The 21,748-nt window shown below is 40.3% G+C and overlaps 1 protein-coding gene across 44 annotated transcripts in view; it reads right to left on the bottom strand.

Moving 5' to 3' along the window:
• Window positions 1-21,748, bottom strand: part of KEL (Kell metallo-endopeptidase (Kell blood group)) — a 311,760-nt gene that overhangs the window by 117,479 nt on the left and 172,533 nt on the right. For 34 of the 44 annotated variants that reach the window (XR_007402597.1, XR_007402598.1, XM_049094736.1 and 31 more), the window contains 2 exons: window positions 10,093-10,231; window positions 6,183-6,382 (listed from right to left, as the gene is read on the bottom strand). The exons of 8 other annotated variants lie outside the window; for them this stretch is intronic. The gene's annotated coding sequence lies outside the window, so the exon portion shown is untranslated. Of the gene's footprint in view, window positions 1-6,182; window positions 6,383-10,092; window positions 10,232-11,351; window positions 13,924-21,748 lie in introns of those variants that run through there. 2 more of the 44 variants (XM_049094761.1, XM_049094738.1) reach the window with 2 other exon arrangements.

Here is a 21,748-nt window from a genome sequence, read left to right as displayed (position 1 = left end):
TACCCTCACTTTCAATCTGGAGGTGACTTTGAGTCTCAAATGAGTCTCTTGTAAGTAAGATATTGATGGGTCTTGTTTTTCTTTCTTTTCAAAAATACATTCTGACAGTCCATTTAATTTCAAATTATAGATAGATATTATTTAACACTATTATATTACCTGTAAAGTTGGTATTCCTGTATATTGTCTCTGTTCCTTTCTAGTCTTTGCTGCTTTTGGTCTCTCTTTCCTGCTCAGAATCCCCTTTCGTATTTCTTGCAGAGCTAGCTTAGTGTTCATGAGCTCCTTTAGTTTTTGCTTGTCTTAGAAACTCTATCTTTCCTTCAATTCTAAATGACAGAGTTTCTGGGTAAAGTATTCATGGCTGCATATTTTTCCCATTTAGCACATACATATATCACTCCACTTTCTTCTGGACTGCTAAGTTTCTGTGGACAGATCTGCTTCTAATCTTATGTGTCTACCCTTGTAGGTTAAAGACCTTTGTCCCTAGCTGCTTTCAGAACTCTCTCTTTATCTTTGTATTTTCCAATTTCACTATATGTCTTGGAGTTGACCTGTTTTCGTTGATTTTGAGGGGAATTCTCTGTGCCTCTTGGACTTGAATGCCTATTTCCTTCCCCAGATTAGGGCTTTTCTCAGCTATATTTTTTTTCAAATAAACCTGCTCCTTCTTTCTGCTCTTCCTCTTCTGGGACTCCTATGGTACATATATTATTTCACTTTATAGAATCATGGAGTTCCCTAAGTGTATATTCATGATCTAATAGTTTTCTTTCCCTCTTCTTTTCAGCTTCATTATTTTCCATTTTATCTTCTTTTTTTTTTAAGATTTTATTTATTTATTCATGACAGAGAGAGAGAGAGAGACAGGCAGAGGGAGAAGCAGACTCCATGCAAGGATTCCGACGTGGGACTCAATCCCAGGTCTCCAGGATCACACCCTGGGCTGAAGGTGGCACTAAACCACTGGGCCACTGGGGCTGCCCTCCATTTTATCTTCTACATCACTTATTCCTTTCTTTGCTTCTTTCATCCTCATTGTGATTATGTCCAGTCAGTTTTGCATCTTGGATATAACATTTTTAAAATTTTGTCCTAACTAGTTTTTAGGCCTTTTATCTCTACAGCAAGGGTTCCCACAGTGTCTTCTATTCTTTTTTTCAAGCCCAGCTACTATTCTTATGACTATTGTTCTAAATTCTTGTTCAGATATATTGCTTATATCTATTTTGAGTAAATTCCTGGCTGTGGTTTCTTCTTGATCTTTCTTCTGGGAAGAATTCCATTTTATCATTTTGTCTAGGTTTCTGTCTTCTGAGCGTTATGAAAACTTGCTGTCTCCTGTTCCTGAGAGTAATGTTATATTAAGAAGGGGTCACATACCATTGCGTGCTGTCTGCACTCTGCTCTTGTGTTTTGGCTGATCTTTCCCACAAGTCAGCCCTCTGTAGAGTTCCTCTTTGCTTGCAGTGGGGAGTGCTTAGGCCTTTAACTAGGTATGCTTTGATTTGTTTGCTAAAATAAGCTGGGGGAAGAGAAGGAGCCTGATCAAAAATGGGAGGGGGACAAAAAAAAAAAAAAAAACAAGCAAGCAAAAAAAACCCTATAAGCCCAATTCCAAAGGCAGGAGAGCCTGTGCTCATCTTCTGGGAGAGAGGCCCTGTGTGCCAGCTCACAGTTAGACCTGACCTACTAAAGATGCCCCTACAGGATGCAAGGGGGCAGGGCTTAGTGTGAGTGGCTCTAGTCTCCACTGGGGATGCTGTGTTGTACACTGAAGTCTGAGTGTGCTGGTGTGTGTGGAGAAGATAGTGTCACCTCCCTCTTCTTATTGGCAGGGAGGGGAGCTCACACCCATTGCTGTTCAGAAAGCCCTCACAGAAAAGTAAATAATCTCCTCTCTTGTCCCAGGCTTCCTTCATATCCCTGCCCTCAACCCGTCTGTGTCTGGGCCATTGGCATACCCACTATTATCTTTCTCCTATGTTTTATCTCTGGCATACAGCTGGGATTCAAGCATTGCATGGACTTCTAAAAACTCAGAATTTGAGCTCCACATTTGATTTTTTTTTAGATATTTATTTATTTATTTATTTATTTATTTATTTATTTATTATTTATTTTTTCATGAGAGACATAGAGAGAATGAGAGGCAGAGACAGGCAGAGGGAGAAGCAGGCTCCATGCAGGGAGCCTGACATAGGACTTGATCCTGGGTCTCTAGGATCACACCCTGGGTTGAAGGTGACGCTAAGCCGCTTAGCCACTGGGCTACCTAGAGCTCCACTCTTTGTGAAAACTTGCAATAGTCAGTTCTTCTTGATTCCCCAGTCAATGGTTTGGGGGGAATGTTTTTCTTCACAAACCTGGGGTGCTGCTCTCTCTCCCCCTCTTTCTTTCTCTCTCTGCTCTCTATCTGTGGAAAGTGCTCCCTCTCCTCCACAGTCTGTGGCTTCTCTCTCCCAAGTTGGTGTCTCTGCACATGATACCTGCCATGTTCTCTCTCTGTAATTATGTAATTGTGTAGATTGTTCTCTTAATCCTCAGGCCCATTTCTTAGGTGTTCAACATGATTTTATGTTGCTCTAGCTGTATTTGAGGCATGAGACAAACCCAGGGTCCTCCTACCACTCTGCCATCTTTGCAGTTTGTCTCTAATCTTATTATTCTTATGTCTTAGTTCTCTTTTAACTTTTCTGTGAATGCACAATGTTTAAAGACAAAGAGGAGAATTTCCTGCAAAAGGTTTTTAGTAGATATTTTAAACACAACATTACTGGGAAAATTGCTTGGAAGCTTCCAATCTGGAATCCAAGAAAGATTTTTATGTTTATCAGCCCTTTTCTGAGTGTCTGAGGAAACAGGAAGTTCCACAAACTCAGGCCATCTGATCTTTAAGAATGTATTCAATTAACAAGCTTCTCCTCACAACTGCTATGTGCCAAAAACTGCAGTAGACACTGGTGGAAAATATAAGTCAGACACAATCTCTATCCTCAAAGAGCTCAAAATTTAGTAGAGGAGACAAGTAAACAGAAAATTATAACTCAACATGGAAAGAAAGAAATAAAGATATGAGGGGATCCCTGGGTGGCGCAGCGGTTTGGTGCCTGCCTTTGGCCCAGGGCACGATCCTGGAGACCCGGGATCGAGTCCCACGTCGGGCTCCCGGTGCATGGAGCCTGCTTCTCCCTCTGCCTGTGTCTCTGCCTCTCTTTCTCTCTCTCTCTGTGACTATCATAAATAAAAAAAATTTAAAAAAAAAGATATGAGCAAAATCCTGTGTGAGTAAAGTGAGAAAATGTGGGTTGTAGCTTGCTCTGGGGGACCAAGTAGGAGAGGCATTTGCACTGTTCTTTAAAAAGGGTAGGTGTTTGAGTGACAGAAAAAGGAAGTGCATTCAAGACAGATAGGTACATGCCAGACTTGATGACAGGAGAGGAAACAGCAACTTTCCCATTTAAGATTCTAAATCAGAGTTCTAGTTAGGGTTCTTCTGGTTGCAGTGCAATCTAGGAAAATGTCTCCACAAGGTAAAGGATCAAGGCATCAGTAAGGACTGGCCATCTTCCCCTGTCTGTGACCACCAGGTCATCCTTTTGCTTCTCCAGCTGCTCTTTCATGCTTTTCCCTCTCCTGACCAACTTCGCTCTGAGTCTCTAGTACGTGAGAAATCTGTGACAATAATGACCCCATGCTCGCACTTACCCGGAACTTCCAGGTTGGGCATTCACACCGCTTTTGTGTCCCCCTTCAAATTCCTGAGAGAGAGTATCTAAACAGCCCAGCTCAGTTTTCATTCATGTCTACTGAACATCATAAAAGTGTCACCTGGTGAGCAGTTAACCAGCATCTCATATTGACAAAGAAAACAATCTGTCTTTTGATTCCTCTTTCTAATTAAATTTAAAAAATTAATTTAAAAAAATATTTGTATTTACTTAAGAAAGAGACAAAGAGAGAACAAGCAGGATGGGGGAGGGTGGAGAGAGGGAGAAACAGGGTCCCTGCTCAGCAAGGAGCCCAATGTGGGGTTTGATCCCGGGACCCTGATATCATGACTTGAGCCAAAGGCAGATGCTTAACCAACTGAGCCATCCAGGCACCCCTCAATTCCTCTTTCAATGTTAGGTCCCTGGCTCAATATTCTGGATTCATGTTTTCAAACTGAGGAGTTCTATGATTTAGCTACTCTGCAACCTTAGCTGCATATTAAAACTACCTCTAAGACATAGTTTAAAATTCTGATGCCAAGACACCATCTTCAGAAATTCTGATATAATTGATTGGACTGGGATGAGGCTCTGCATGTGATTTCATTGTGCACACATATCAAGAACCATGAACACCTGCTTTTAGTGCATTGTGGGAGAACTGATACATGGCTCCCTCAATCAGTGACTAAAGGCATCTTTTTAGTTTTGGTCATCAGCCTCAGCCACGTACACGGATGCTCTCTGACAACACTCAGCTAATCCTCTATATTGTAGGTATATATTGCCAAAAACAGATGGTATTGCCTCAAAGGAAGGAAGTAGTAGCTTATTCTCACATACCTATATCTCTCCCTTCAGAAATGTAGGATTCCATATAACAGAATAGGGAATAAGCTAATGGAGAAAAGCAGGAAAATGTATAATAAGCTAAATTCTCACTGGGATTCCCAGATTCTATTAACTAACGATAACATTAGCTATATGGTTTATGCAGTGATCCTGAGGCAGCTGACTTTGACAAATAGCAAATAGCAAATTCTCCACACCACCTCACCTCCACGTGTATTTCTCCCCATTTGGTCAGAGTCAGTTCCTCCAATATACAGTGAGGACCACCTCCTTATCTCACTTTGTCCCAGCCCCTAACAGGATTATAGGATTATAGAGATACTCATATCTCCATCTAAATCATCTGCCTGGTTGGAAAAATCCTAGATGGGGTATGTTTCCTGGGATGTGTCCCTCAGGAGTTTAGAAAAACAGTTTCTTCTTCAGTAGCTAATGGGATGACAGTCCTGCTCAGGTTATTCCTGACCTGCAGCCACAAGGTTAATTTTCTGTCTCTAAGATTCATGTTCCCTGAATCATCCAAAAGCAACACTGCAGGACTAATGTCAAGTGATTTAGCCAAAGGTTTCCTGGCATGGGCTAGCAGTTAGATATTTATCCTGGGCTTGGACTGCCAATGGTATCATATGAAAATGAGGCAAAGCAGTGGACACACAGTTCAGGGGAAGCACCTGTTTGGCACCTATATTTTGGAACTCAGAGACCCCCAGAAAGACACTGAATCATTTAAGAAATACCAAATACATTATAAATACCAGGACACATGTGCAAGCACATCAGACTGTGATCATCAGCTCTTGGCTAACATGTGAGGTCACAGGTATATGTAATTTAAACATCATTCCCAATGCAATGTCCATGATTCATTATTAATAATTGCACAAATTTAGGTCCAAGGAGAATATGGTGAGCAGCTAAACTATCTACTTCTCCTTTCACACCTCCTCAGATATCACCCTATACATCCAGGGAGATGATTGTGCCTGTGGAGAAGGAAGCCTATACTTCCTTTAGGAGATGAGCTAGTCAATTGCATTCCTCTTCTCCCTACCTAGTGGAAGAGGGGAAGTTCCTCTCCTGACATAGGAGAAGCCTGAAGGTAAGCCCACACAGTGAAGGCAGGAAGTATGGCTCAGACATTCTGATGATAAGAAAGTTTTTTCTCAGATTCTCATCTCTGATGCCACAGAAACACTGGTCACCATGAGGGCTGAGAATACCAGTACAACACACCTCTCTCCCTTTCACCCTTCTCTACTTATCATTCTACTTGCCCAAGGTCATCTCATTCAGCCCACTGCTTCCAAGAACTGGTATTTGCTGCAGTGATGACAGGCATGCTATCCTGTCCTCTCCTTTCACCCCTCTCCAAGGTCTCCCAGAGATCAAGGAAGTTAACCTGAGCAGGCATCAGTCACATGTCCATGCCTGTATGCTACAGTTGGGACATAGCCAAGATAATTCCAGGAATTGGACTTGGACAATATCCTAAGATAACCTTTCTTTTTCCCCAGGGCCTAGGTAAGTTGTATAGTTTGAGACAGGCTGCCTGAAGTTTGAACCCACTTTGTGTCTTCTTTTTCCACCTTTTACAACTGGTTGCCTACAGTTTACCTGAGGTCCAAACTGGAGGGAGAGAAAATCAGGTCTTAGAATTCAGCACAACTCTTCACACTTGGCCCAACAAGTCTTAAGTATAAGAAGTTGTGTCTTCCATGATTCAGGTCTCAAAGTTTTCAATGTTAGAGCTCCTTTTGTTATCTCATATCCTCTGTTCATATTCATCTATTTCATAAAGAATTTTGAGTTGTGTTCTGTGCCAGAAAGAGGAGATAGAAAGGAAAATATAGCACAGAGACTTGACCTCAAGGATCTCAAAGAATAATGTGACACTCTTGACTCATATTGTAACAAATGTGGTTAGGATTATTTTTCATTATAAGTATTCATTTTCCTTAATTATATTAATCTCATCAACTACTTTTCATTAATATAAAAATTGTTCTTGTAGTTAATCATACACATCAATTTATTCACTATTTGGATAGAGTAGCCAGTTCAGAGTGAAGGAAGAAGATGCAGGACTTTAGGATGGAGCCTCCAGAAAAAAATGTTTCCATGTACTATATCATATGATACCTAATATGTAAATATGTGAAAGGAATTTAAAATATGTATATAGAAGTTTGTGCATATGTAAAAACATTGCTTTTATTTTGTAAAATACAAAATCAGAAAAAAGAATGAAATCATACTTAACTCCATAATGAATGAAGTTTTCATAATAATAATATAGTCACTGATCACTGATTTAATTAAAATAGTACTAATTCAGGGGAGGATGAGAAAGAGAAGTGGGATCTAAAAGAGTTAAATCAATGTCCATCATAACAAAAAGTGAAAAAAATCTAAAACTGATAAGTCAATCACTAGCAGTATAAGCTTATCATTCAGAGGTGTGAAAATAATTACTAGAAAAGTTTAAAGTGGTTTTCTCCATAAAATAGGATAAAAAGGGCAGTGGCCTACAGTTTTTGAATTGCATTTTGAGTATGAGCCTTTTAATATCATTTGCTTTTGTAAAACATGTGTGTGTTTTACTTTGAGTTAGAAAATGGGGTTTTTTTTGTTGTTGTTACCTTACCTTTCAGGAGACTATTCTAACTATGCTTAACTCTAACATGCTACTAAGTGCAGGGTACTTATAAGCATCAAAAACTGAGCAATAGTATTGATCTCAAGCATCTTAGCCAATCATTAGTTCCTGACTGAAGAATCCAAGATCAAGGAAAAGACAGATAATTCTATACTATTCCTGCAAGTGACAGAACAAAAAACAATGATTCACAGTAGAATAATGACATCCACAGATGTCCCTGTTCCTCACTCAATATAACAAAAACACAGTTTAGGTTAATTCAAAGAAGAATCTGACATATGTTCACCTGTCCACCAGCACATCACAGTAGATTTCTGCACTCTGAGTGACTGATGTGAACCCAAATCAACCTGTTATGATCTTGCTCCAGTATACCTTTTAACATTTGCTCCCAGGGTTTTCATTCAGAAATCTTGTGCTCTATCCACATTGGTCTTCTTACTATATTCAAGGTATGTCATTTTTTTCTACCCCACAGCCCTTGATTACACCTTTAACTATCCCATGACTTAGATCTATGCCATTTTCTCCACCTCTCTGAATGCTACCCATCTTTCAATACTCAGTAGATTGACTTCTTATTACAAACATGTGATATGCAAAGAACCACTAGGAACTGCAGAAGTTAGTCCCCTAAGAGCTCTATGTTTCATTAGAACATGAATGCAAGAAGGCAGGTAGTTATAATATAAGGTAAAGTTAAGTAGATTCCATAAGAACAGTATACTCAAAATACTGAGTGTTTAAAATGTGTGTCATGACATCAATTTAGAAGAATTAGAATATATTTCATATAGTAGAGAGTTATTGAAACACACCTCAAGGAATGCAGGTGACATGCAAATGGAAATGTGAACTTTGCAAAGGCACAGTGGAGGGTTGGAAGGATAAGCAAAGTTCAATTAGCAGAGCATCTTAAGGGATCAATGAAAAGCCCACTTCAGCTAAGAAGTATGGATCTATGTTGGAGAGTAGCAGGAAGTGAATCTGTAAATGCAAATTGGTGACATGGTAGAAGACCTCAAATGTCAGGTTGTGGAATTTTTACTTACTCCAATAGGTAAGATAACTCTGTAGATTTTGAGAGATGAAGTGGCCCGATCAGAGTGCTCCTTCATAAAGATTAACTTAGGGGCACTTGGGTGGCTCAGTGGTTGAGCATCTGCCTTCAGCTCAGGTCGTGATCCCAGGGTCCTGGGATAGAGTCACACATAAGGCTCCCCACGGGGAACCTGCTTCTTCCTCTGCCTATATCTCCACCCCCCCCCCCATGAGTAAACAAAATCTTAAAAAAATAACTTTTCAGTAGTTTTTAAGATAATTTAAATTGGAGGAAATAGAATATAGAGACAGCAGTTAGAAGCAATTCTAGTAATTGCAGTAAAAATTTTTGAGGATATGAACTACTGTCATCAAGAAGGAAATAAAGAAGGATGGGTTGAAATGGGGTAGAAGATCTCCAAGTCACTTGATGGCTGGTTGGTCCATCTTGCCATCTATCTTGCTCCATACAAAGAAGACTCTACTTTTTGTACCTGACAGACTAAGAAAATGGTGGTAGCAATGGAAGGAATTTGATTATTTGATTATTATGTTTTGGATACACTGAGTTGAAGTGTTAGTAGCATGTCCACGTGGAAGTGAATAACAGAACACTGGAATGAGGGTCAGGAACGGGACATTCAGATATTTCAGCACCAAAATGATACCTGAAGCAGGGGGGAGGTATAAACAGAAGAGATCTCTACAAATAATAACTTTTAAAAGTCTTTGTTTATGGGGGTGGGAGAAAGAGACTGAAAAGAGAAGAAGCATCTTATAACAAAGTGATCCCTCTCTTTTAGCTATTGTATTTTTTGTTGTTTGTTTTTGTTTCACTAATTTATTTCACAGAAGAAAGCAAACATGTGGGTCAATTTTGCCATCTTGAGCTGAAAGCTCATAATAGCAAAGATTCTAATGGAGATTTAAAGGATTGTATCTGAAAGGAAGGGGGTAATTCTGGAGTGGATTACTTAAATATTTGGTTGGCACTGCCCTATTCCCAGCCCAGTTGAGGTCCCTGGAAATTATCCTGAGACCTGAAGGACATGATGAACTGGAAGAAGGGGAAAGTGGGTAGTTACCATCTGATTTGCCAAGAACTGAGAGGTTTCCCAGTACACAAGACTTTCAGTGCTAAAATGGAAAGTTCTAGGCAAAACAGGGTAAGCTGGTCCCACCCAAAGGGATGGAATGAAGAAAGTGGGCAGAAATGCCATAGGTCTCAACTTGTTTATTTCACTAAGTTCTCTCAAAATGTGTCCAGGGCTAGGAAGCAACATTTATATTTAAAGTGAGTACAGGGATCCCTGGGTGGCGCAGTGGTTTGGTGCCTGCCTTTGGCCCGGGGCGCGATCCTGGAGACCCGGGATTGAATCCCACATCGGGCTCCCGGTGCATGGAGCCTGCTTCTCCCTCTGCCTGTGTCTCTGCCTCTCTCTCTCTCACTGTGTGCCTATCATAAATAAATAAAAAAAAAATTAAAAAATAAAATAAAAAATAAAGTGAGTACAACTCAGATGGATGAAGCTCCTAGTTCACTGGGGGGGTGGGTGGGTAGGTGTGGGGGTGTTTCTATCAGCAATCATTCACCATAGAACCAGAGCCTCAAGACCTAACCAGATAAAGTGTCTGGGGTCCAATCTCTGCAGAAATCACAAGGCAAAATAGAGGATAAGAGAGGGCAGGACTCTGATTAGGGTAGTGCTAGGCTGGCAAATGGAAAGTCAGCAACAATTATTTCACATAATTGAAGTGGTTAATATGGCAAGCAAGTGAATACAGGTGGATTAAGTTGACCTCTGGTACAAGGACATTACTTACGCTATAAACCAGGAAGAACAGCCCATCTCCTGTTCGCCAGAACAGGAGTATTCATGTATTCAATGTATTCATGACAATGTGCCATTGTGCAGATCCTGTTGACTTCTCCTGAAGAAGCAGAAACTGTCTAAAAGGATACCTGAAAAGGTTAAGAGGATGTGTTGGAAGCCCTGTCAAATGGCCTATAGAGACTCATAAACACACCCTTCTTCCTTTCCATCCCTTCAGAAATCCCAGAGAGCAATGCTTCTTCATCCTCCTATGCTTGGCTGAGCTCCCAGTTTAGATATTAGTCCTAAATTCTAGGAGCAGAGGTTGACCACAAAGATTAAACTGCAATGTTAAATTCCAAGGAGCAGCACAATAGAATGAGAAGGGGATGGCTCTGGCAAGTAGAGAAACCTCGACATTGATGTAGTCCGACCACTTATTATTTGCATCATCCTAGCAAATTAACTTGTAACATTGGTTTCATAGAGGGCATCACACAAGGGGTTTTGTGAGACAGGGACATAATCAGATGAAAATGTCACTTGAGGGACACCTGGGTGGCTCAGTTGGTTAAGCATTTGCCTTCAGCTCAGGTCATAATCCCAGGGTCCTGGGATTGAGCCCTGCATCATGCTCCTTGCTCAGCACAGAGACTGCTTCTCCTTCTCCCTCTATCTACAGCCCTGCTTGTGCTCTCTCTCTCTCTCTCTCTCTGACAGATAAATGAATAAAATCTCAAAAAACAGTAAAATGCCACTTGGCATTTGCCAATACATGAGAAAGGGAACCTCTCTTCTACCTTCATAGAGAGGAATCCAACTCCCTGTGTGTGTGTGTGTTTGTGACTGTATTTGTGTGACTGTGTATGTGACTCTGTGTGTGTGTGACTGCATGTGTAATTTTGTAAATATGTGTGTGTGTGTGCATGTATGTGTATCTTCAGGTGACCCTCCTTTTTTTTTGTATATTTCTTATTAAAAGTTCGATTTGTCAACATATATTATAACACCCAGCGCTCATCCCATCAAGTGCCCCCCTCAGTGCCCATCACCCAGTCACTCCATACCCCCGCCCACCTCCCCTTCCACTACCCCTTGTTCATTGCCTAGAGTTCATTGCCTAGACAACATGAGTTGTCTCTCATGTTCTGTCACCCTCTCTGATATTCCCCACTCCTTTTCTTTCCTTTCCCTTTTAATCCCTTTCACTATTTTTTATATTCCCTCTATGAGTGAAACCATATGTTTGTCCTTCTCCGATTGACTTACTTCACTCAGCATATTGTCCTCCAGTTCCATCCACGTTGAAGCAAATGGTGAGTATTCGTCGTTTCTAATTGCTGAGGAATATTCCATTGTATACATAGACCACATCTTTATCCATTCATCTGTTGATGGACACCGAGGCCCCTACCACAGTTTGGCTACTGTGGATATTGCTGCTATAAACATCGGGGTGCAGGTGTCCCAGTGTTTCACTGCATCTGTATCTTTGGGGTAAATCCCCAACAGTGCAATTGCTGGGTCGTAGGGCAGGTCTATTTTTAACTCTTTGAGGAACCTCTACACAGTTTTCCAGAGTGACTGTATCAGTTCCCACCAACATTCCAACCAACAGTGCAAGAGGGTTCCCCTTTCTCCACATCCTCTCCATTTGTTGTTTCCTGTCTTCTTAATGTTCCCCATTCTCACTGGCATGAGGTGGTATCTCATTGTGGTTTTGATCTGTATTTCCCTGATGGCCAGTGATGCAGAGCATTTTCTCATGTGCATGTTGGCCATGTCTATGTCTTCCTCTGTGAGATTTCTGTTCATGTATTTTGCCCATTTCATGATTGGATTGTTTGTTTCTTTGCTGTTGAGTTTAATAAGTTCTTTATAGATCTTGGAAACTAGCCCTTTATCTGATAGGTCATTTGCAAATATCTTCTCCCATTCTGTAGGTTGTCTTTGAGTTTTGTTGACTGTTGCTTTTGCTGTGCAGAAGCTTTTTATCTTGATGAAGTCCCAATAGTTCATTTTTGCTTTTGTTTCTCTTGCCTTCATGGATGTGTCTTGCAAGAAGTTACTATGGCCAAGTACAAAAAGGGTGTTGCCTGTGTTCTCCTCTAGGATTTTGATGGATTTTTCTCTCACTTTTAGATTTGTCAACCATTTTGAGTTTATCTTTGTGTATGGTGTAAAAGAGTGGTTTAGTTTCATTCTTCTGCACGTGGCTGTCCAATTTTCCCAGCACCATTTATTGAAGAGACTGTCCTTTTTCCAGTAGATAGTCTTCCTTGCTTTGTCAAATATTGCTAGTTGACCATAGAATTGAGGGCCCATTTCTGGTTCTTCACTCTGTTCCATTGATCTATGTGTCTGTCTGTGTGCCAGTACCACACTGTCTTGATGACCACGGCTTTGTAGTACAACCTGAAATCTGGCAGCGTGATGCCCCGGCTATGGTTTTCTTTTTCAATATTCCCCTGGCTATTCAGGATCTTTTCTGATTCCATACAAATCTTAAGATGATTTGTTCCAACTCTCTGAAGAAAGTCCATGGTATTTTGATAGGGATGGCATTAAATGTGTACATTGTCCTGGGTAGCATTGACATTTTCACAATATTAATTCTTCTAATCCATGAGCATGGAACATTTTTCCATCTCTTTGTGTCTTCCTCAATTTCTTTCAGAAGTGTTCTGTAGTTTTTAGGGTATAGATCCTTTACCTCCTTGGTTAGGTTTATTCCTAGGTATCTTATGCTTTTGGGTGCAATTGTAAATGGGATTAACTCCTTAATTTCTCTATCTTCAGTCTCATTGTTAGTGTGTAGAAATGCCACTGGTTTCTGGGCATTGTTTTTGTATCCTGCCACACTGCTGAAGTGCTGTATGAGTTCTAGCAATCTTGGGGTGGAGGCTTTTGGGTTTTCTAGGTACAGTATCATGTCATCTGCGAAGAGGGAGAGTTTGACTTCTTCTTTGCCAATTTGAATGTCTTTTATTTCTTTTTGTTGCCTGATTGCTGAGGCTAGGACTTCTAGGACTATGTTGAATAGCAGTGGTGAGAGTGGACATCCCTGTCTTGTTCCTGATCTTAGGGGAAAGGCTCCCAGTGTTTCCCCATTGACAATATGATATTTGCTGTGGGCTTTTCATAGATGGCTTTTAAGATGTTGAGGAATGTTCCCTCTATCCCCTACACTCTGAAGAGTTTTGATCAGGAATGGATGCTGTATTTTGTCAATGCTTTCTCTGGATCTATTGAGAAGATCATATGGTTCTTGTTTTTTCTCTTGCTGATATGATCTATCACATTGATTGCTTTACGAGTGTTGAACCAGCCTTGCATCCCGGGGATAAATCCCACTTGGTCACGGTGAATAATCTTCTTAATGAACTGTTGGATCCTACTGGCTAGTATCTTGTTGAGAATTTTTGCATCTGTGTTAATCAGGGAGGTTGGTCTATAATTCTCTTTTTTGGTGGGGTCTTTGTCTGGTTTTGGAATTAAGGTGATGCTGGCCTCATAGAACGAGTTTGGAAGTATTCTATCTCTTTCTTTCTGAACAGCTTTAGTAAAATAGGTATGGTTTCTTCTTTAAACGTTTGATGGAATTCCCCTGGGAAGCCATCTGGCCCTGGACTTTTGTGTCTTGGGAGGTTTTTGATGACTGCTTCAATTTCCTCCCTGGTTATCGGCCTGTTCAGGTTTTCTACTTCTTCCTTTTCCAGTTTTGGTAGTTTGTGGTTTTCAGAAATGCGTCCATTTCTTCTAGACTGCCTAATTTATTGGTGTATAGCTGCTCATAATTTGTTTTTTTAAATCGTTTGTATTTCCTTGGTCTAGGTTGTGATCTCTCCTTTTTCATTCATGATTTTATTAATTTGAGTCTTTTGTTTTTAATAAGGCTGGCTAATGGTTTATCTATCTTATTAATTCTTTCAAAGAACCAACTCCTGGTTTTGTTAATCTGTTCCACAGTTCTTCTGGTCTCTATTTCATTGAGTTCTGCTCGAATATTTATTAGCTCTCTTCTTCTGCTTGGTTTAGGTTTTATTTGCTGTTCTTTCTCCAGTTCCTTTAGGTGTGAGGTTAGCTTGTCTATTGGAGTTTTTCCCAATTTTTTGAGGGATGCTTGTATTGCAATGCATTTCCCTCCTAGGACTGCTTTTGCTATATCCCAAAGATTTTGAACAGTTGTATTTTCATTCTCATTAGTTTCCATGAATCTTTTTAATTCTTCTCTAATTTCCTAGTTGACCCTTTCATCTTTTAGCAGGATGTTCTTTTACCTCCACATGTTTGAGTTTCTTCCAAATTTCTTCTTCTGCTTGAATTCTAGTTTCAAAGCATTTTGGTCTGAAAATATGCAGGGGACAATCTCGATCTTTTGGTATCAGTTGAGACATGATTTGTGACCCAGTATGTGGTCTATTCTGGAGAAAGTCCCATGCGCACTTGAGAAGAATGTGTATTCAGTTGTGTTCAAAGTTCTGTATATATCTCTGAGATCTATCTGGGCCAGTGTATCATTTAAAGCTCTTGTTTCTTTGGAGATGTTGTACTTAGAAGATCTATCGATTTTAGAAAGCGCTAGATTGAAGTCACCAAGTATAAGTGTATTATTATCTAAGTATGTCTTTACTTTGGTTATTAATTGATATACTTGGCAGCTCTGACATTTGGGGCATAAATATTCATGATTGTTATGTCCTCTTGTTGGATAGACCCTATAAGTGTGATATAATGTCCTCTTCATCTTTTACTACAGTCTTCGGGATAAACTTTAATTTACCTGATGTGAGGATTGCTATCCCAGCTTTCTTTTGAGGATGATTTGAATGGTAAATGGTTCTCCAACGTTTTATTTTCAGGCTGTAGGTGTCCTTATGTCTAAAATGAGTCTCTTATAGACAGCAAATAGATGGGTCTTGCTTTTTTATCCAGTCTGAAACCCTGCATCATTTGATGGGATCATTTAGCCCATTCACATTCAGAGTTACTATTGAAAGATATGAATTTAGTGTCATCATGATACCTATTCAGTCCCTGTTTTTTGTGGATTATTTCTTTGGGCATCCTCTTTCTTTTACAGAGTCCCCTTTAATATTTCTTGGAGAGCTGGGTTGGAGGTCACATATTCTTTCAGTTTATGCTTAGTTTGGAAACTCTTTCTCTCTCCTATTCTGAATGAGAGCCTTGCTGAATAAAGTATTCTTGGCTGCATGTTCTTCTCATTTAGGACCCTGAATATATCCTGCCAGCCCTTTCTGGCCTGCCAGGTCTCTGTGGAGAAGTCTGCTGTTAACCTAACATTTCTCCCCATATAAGTTAGGGCTCTCTTATCTCTTGCTGCTTTAAGGATCTTCTCTTTATCTTTGGAATTTGCAAGTTTCACTATTAAATGTCGAGGTGTTTAATGGTTTTTATTGATTTTAGGTGGGGACTTCTCTATCTCCTGGATCTGAATGCCTGTTTCCCTCCCCAATTAGGGAAGGTCTCAGCTATGATTTGTTCAAATACACTTTCTGGTCCTCTGTCCCTTTTGGCGCCCTCTGGAACCCCAATTATACTTAGATTTTTCCTTCTGAGGCTGTCATTTATTTCTCTTAACTTTTTCTATGGCCTTTTAATGGTTTTTCTCTTTTTTCCTCAGCTTTCTTCCTTGCCATCAACTTGTCTTCTATGTCACTCACTTGTTCTTCTACCTCATTAACCCTCATCATTAGGACCTCCAGTTTGGATTGCATCTCATTTAATTGATTTTTAATTTTGGCCTGATTAGATCTAAATTCTGCAGTCATGAAGTTTCTTGATTCTTTTATGCTTTTTTTCCGGAGCTACCAATAGCTTTATAATTGTGCTTCTGAATTGGCTTTCTGACATCGAATTGTAATCCAAATTCTGTAACTCTGTGGCAGTGAATACTGTTTCTGCTTCTTTCTTTTGTGATGACTTCTTCTTTCTAGTCATTTTGCTCAGTGCAGAATGGCTGTATGAGAGAGCTGAGTCAAGAATATCAAGCACAACCTAAGTAAATTTCACCCTAGATGATTCTGCCGAGGACATAGATCAGAAATTGAAAACAAATATCAGAAAACAAAAGGACCACTAAAGTGAAAAACAAATTTTAAAACAAAGTAATAAAAAATAAAAGGCCACAAATCTCAAAGAAGGATAAGAAAAAAACGGGGGGAGATTGGGAGATGGTGGAGGGAGAATGTAGTTTACCTGAGGGGTTCTAGAGGGCGATCCTCTTGGTTCTGAGTATATTAAGTTCTGTATGTTAGAAGATGCTCAGTCCCAAATTTATATAAACCAGAAATACTAGTAGAAGGCCCTAACATTGACCACCAAAACATAAATGACATAAAAGAGGGTGGCAGAATGGGAATGAGGAATCTCAGAGAATGAACCAGCATGGCATACCACTTGGTTCTGGGTGCATGCTGGTCATGTTTTAGAAGGTATTAACTTCTGCCATTGTAGAACAAAATGAGTCAGAGAAAACAAAAGACACAATACAGAAAAAACATATATCTTCTAAAATTAAGTTGAGTATGTTGAAGGGAGTCTGGAAGTGGAAAATATATGTAGGACCTGTAATTGTAGAAATATGAAAGTCGATAAGAACAAAAAAATAAATAAATAAAATAAAAATAAAGAAATATGAAAGTCAAAAGGAAGAATCTTAACAATGAAGAGGTGGTAAGATATTGTAGTTAAGATAGGAAAAGAGAAAAAAATGGAAATTTACAGTCTGATATAAAAACGAATTGTACTGGAAAAAGGAAGAAAAAAATAGGAGGGATCCCCTCTTTTTCTCTACACTGTGAATCCCACGCCTTCCCCTGGAGCTTCCCAGAGCTGCTCGGTCCAGAACTTGCTCTTCCCCTGTCGGTCTAGCTGGTCTTCTGGGGGAGGAGCCTGCTGTGCCGATTCTCAGGTATGTGCACCTGGGGGCGCTGCCTGGGGGAGCTGTTTACCCCATGAGGCCCCTGTTCCCTTGCGGTCCTGCCCCTCCTGGGCACCAGGTGACACCAGCAGGAACAACAACAGTGGCAGCGGCCAGGTCCCCAGCCCTGGAGTCAGCTCCCGCAGTAACTACCACAGCTCCCGGTCCGCAGGGCCTGGATGCTCCTGGCGCGGGGGCACTGACCTGCCCAGCTCGGGGGCATCCGGGGGCAGGAGTGTCCTCGCTGTCCTGGACCCTCCCGGCCTCCACCTGTCCCGAGGGGAGTGCAGGATTCTGGGCTGTGTCCCCGCACCCTGTGCTCCAGGGCCCTGCACCTGGAATCGCGCTCCCAGGGCCACACAGCCCCCTCCGCCTGGAGCCCCCGCCTGACCCACTGGCTTCTTCCGAGGCCCCGCAGGGTGCGCTCCAGCCCTTTACCCAGCTCGGCCCACAGTCTGGCCCGCTCTCCCCTGGGCTCCCCTCCTCCTATAGTGGACCCCGGGAACCTGGAGGCTCCACTGCCCCTCCTGTGGTTCTGCCGGAGTTCCCTGTTAAGTGCCTTTCCATCTGGGAAGAATCCGGGGTGGATTTTTTAAAGTTCCTGCTCCTCCGGGGCTGTGCTTTCCTGTCCAGAGGCTCTAGCCACCTGGCTTTAGTCTGGCTTCTTCATTCCCCACCTCATTCTTTTTTATTTTTTTCTGTCCTCCTACCTTGTTAGAAACGAAAACCCTTCTCTCTGTAGCGTTCCAGCTGTTCTCTCTTTAAATCTCAGGTCGAATTCATAGGTTTTCGGGATGGTTTGAGAGCAATCTAGCTAAGTTGGTGGGGACAGGTGAGTTGGGGACCCTACTCCTCCACCATCTTCGCCAACCTCCTCAGGTGACCCTCTGGCTTAGAATATTACCCAGGAATAGAAGCCCTCTCTTCTTCCTCATCCTTCCTCAGGAGTTATATTTTAACTAAATGTTGCAGCTCTGATTCCAAAACTAGACAGGCTTGTCTTCTTTTGCTCACAGAGCTCAAAAACACATCAGTGGCTCCCATCTCATTGCAAAAAGAGGGCTGGAGCTTGTTTCTTTTTCTAATTCTGGAGGAACATTTAGCTATCTCTACCTCTGAGATATTCTGCTCCAAAGTCCTATATATGCCAGGATTGGATAACTGAGTCAGAAATGATCCCCTCCCCTAATCCCAGAGACACAGTTCCTGTGACAAAAATGAGCCATGGTCCTTCCTTCCTCCAGTTGCTTCCAGCTAACTCTCAAGCCTCACCTCTGTCCTCTATTTTTCACTTTGCTCCATACACAGTAAGTTTATAGGAACATGGAAGACCCCAGGGAAAGACACCCACAGTAGAGGACCAGCATGTTTCTGGAAATGCTCGAAGAAATCTTTTAAAAATGTAAGCTTACAACATAAATCTATGAAAGGTAAGGAATTCTCAGGCCTCCCAAAATGGAGAAGTCTAGAATTAGAGAACTTCATTTCTCCATTTCCTCTCATTTCTCCTGGTCCTCTGGACTCTTTGTAGCTAAGGAAGGGTAAATGGATAAGATCTGATACAAAACTGTCTGCTTTGTTGTTTTCTAGAGTTAAACCTTTGTTCCAAAGTTCCTGGCCCAACATGCCTGAAAAGAGCCAGTCTCTAGAAGGGAACTGGGATGAAGGGGTAGTCTTAATATAAATAAGGCCTCTGTCAAAAGTGGCAAGCCATCCCCTTGAAAAAGATTAATGAAAGGTTCTGTTCTCTGGGACTGGACTGTCTGGAAAGGAAGGAAATTTAAGTTAAGACTTTCCCGAGTATTCCACATTTGCACTGGACAATCTCCCTTAGGCCTCAATTCCTTCTCACTGCTGTCCTCCTTTAGCATGAATACACGTAGGGAAGACTGCTTCCCAGCCAAGAAGGATCTGAGCTGCAGAGTGTCCAGAGTTTTCTGCAAACTCTGCCAGGAGATGCCCAAAGTCACTAGGTTACACTGAAATTTTAAGATTTATCCATTCTTTCTACCAAACTGAGAAAATTATTTCCAAGTTTTCAAGACATTTAATTTTGAAAAGAGTTTATTCAGTCATTTTTTCTCTTAACAAATATTTTTTGATCACCTACTATTTGAGAGTTACTGTATCGGAATTCTTTGCCCCTTGAAACTTAAGGCAAATCATAGAAAAATATATGGCAAAATGCTGGGTTATAAGTGCTAGGGAGAAAAATGAAGCAAAGTAAGGGGATGAAAAGAGTCTAAGGGTGATCACTTAGACAAGTTTATGACGGAAGAGCTCCCTGAAAAGGAAATACTAGAGCAGAGTGAACCTGCCACTTGTGTATGTACAATAGAGGTTGCCAAGCAGAGGGAAGTGCAAGTATAACTCCTGAGGCAAGAGTTTGCTTTGATATGTTTAAAGAAGAGCAAGAATGCCAAGGCAAATGAAGTAGAATAGAGAGAAAAACAATAATAGAAACTTAAGTTGGAAAAATCTGTAGTGACCAGACCTACTAGGGCCTTCTAGACCATGACTGGGGAGGGGCAATGAATTTATTCTACATACCATGGAAAGCCATTAGGAAGGGTTTTGTTTTGTTTTTGGAGGGGGCAGTACAAAATGTGCTTTATTTTTTTAAAGGATCACTCTCTGGCTACTATCTGTAAAATAGATTATGAAAAGGCACAAACAGAATCAAGAACAGTTAGGAAATGTTGCTGGTGACAGGTGCTTGGGGTTTTACTAAGGGGGTGGAAGTGAGGATGCACAATGAGAAGGCATTATAGATACTTTTGCAGTAAGACCACAGGATTTGCTGGGATATTAGATGTGGATATTAGATGTGGAACATTATCATTGATGACTCCGGAGTCATGATTGATTATCTGGGTACTTGGAGAGGCCATTTACTAAAATGTGTGGAATGCTGTGGAAGGAGCAGTTTGAGAATGTGGAGAATCAAAAGTTTTGACCTGGATGTGTTAAATCTGTGATGCTTTATAAAATCCAATGAAGCTGGTATGTAGGCTGTTAAATGAATGCACCTGGAATTGAGGGGAAAAGTCAGGGCTGGAGATACAATTTAGGAGTCATTATCATATAAAAACCACTATGACAGATGATCCTAGAGAGTGAGGGTCATCCAACAGTTAGAGGTTAAGGACAGGAGGACCTTTCAAAGGGGACATGATTATTACACTCAAACAAGGAATAAAAGACAGAACACAATTCATGGTATAATATAATGGGAAAAAAGATGTTGTTCAAGTTAATCACTCTTAATGTTGATAAGAATATAGGGTAACTGGCAATGCCACACACTGCTTGAAAAGGTATCATTTGGGAAAAAGCTGTTTAGAACCAGAACTTCTTTTTTTTTCTTTTTCTTTTTTTTTTTGAGGTAGATAACTGTTTTATTTTATTTTATTTTTATTTTTATTTTTTTTATTGGTGTTCAATTTACCAACATACAGAATAACCCCCAGTGCCCGTCACCCAATCACTCCCACCCCCCGCCCTCCTCCCCTTCTACCACCCCTAGTTCGTTTCCCAGAGTTAGCAGTCTTTACGTTATGTCTCCCTTTCTGATATTTCCCACACATTTCTTCTCCCTTCCCTTATATTCCCTTTCACTATTATTTATATTCCCCACATGAATGAGAACATATAATGTTTGTCCTTCTCCGACTGACTTACTTCACTCAGCAGAACCAGAACTTCTTAACTTAGTAATTCCATTTCCAGAAATAGTGATTTACTTATTATTTTATTCATTTACTATTTATTGAGACTACTCCAAGCTCTGTTCTAGTCACTGAGAAAATAGTAGTGAAATAAATACACACACACACACACACACACACACATACATGCTCACCCTTGCTTATATTCAAGTGAGGATCTTATTACAGTATTCTTTGAGTTAAAATTGAAGATAACTAAATATTTAAGGAAGGGTTTGGTTAAATAAATAATTTCTGTTCACATAATATATGTTAAGTAGCCTTTAAAATATGAGAGGAAATCTAATTATGCCAAATATTTATAAGCTACTGTGTAATAAATGATATTATGAACAAGATACACTGTATAGATTCATTTATAAATCATATTTCTATATGTGTGCACACATATATAAGCATACTTGTGCCAGGAAAATTCGCTGAACTACTGGCTTTTGAGTTTTTGTTGTTACTGTTGCTGCTATAGGAATAAGTGGGAAATATTATTCCTCCCCATCTTAATATGTGTTGGTGTGTTGAGTTTGAGCTCTACAATTTACATTATCTCTTGGGATTTGACAAATCAATGCATAAGAGTGAGTGTACAGGCCCAAAGGAGGCTGGTGTAAGGGTAGGAGCTACCTAATAGGAATCTAAGTTCATGACCAAAATGGAAGATTTCCAAGTCCAGTAGATAGGGCTGTTCCAGATGTATTTGATTTTGACAAATACAAAAAATTCTCTCAGATCTATATGAAAATTATAAATATATGTCTTATAAATTTATAGTTTACATAATTATACATTTATAATTATATTTTGGTCAATAAAGAATAAAGAAATAGAAATGGTTGAAAGCTATACTAGAATAACAGTGGTAAAATTATGATTTATCTTTATTTTCTTTGGTTACATTTTTTCCTACAGTGAGCATTTATAATTTTGCAATGTATTTCAAGTACAGTGAGACCTCAGAAGAAAGAGGTATCGCTTTGGCTAAGATAATCAGGGAAGAC

The sequence above is a fragment of the Canis lupus genome, chromosome 16 (assembly GCF_003254725.2).
Source record: "Canis lupus dingo isolate Sandy chromosome 16, ASM325472v2, whole genome shotgun sequence".
In the NCBI taxonomy this organism is placed as follows: Eukaryota; Metazoa; Chordata; class Mammalia; order Carnivora; family Canidae; genus Canis; species Canis lupus.
This window is presented reverse-complemented; position numbering and strand designations above follow the sequence as displayed.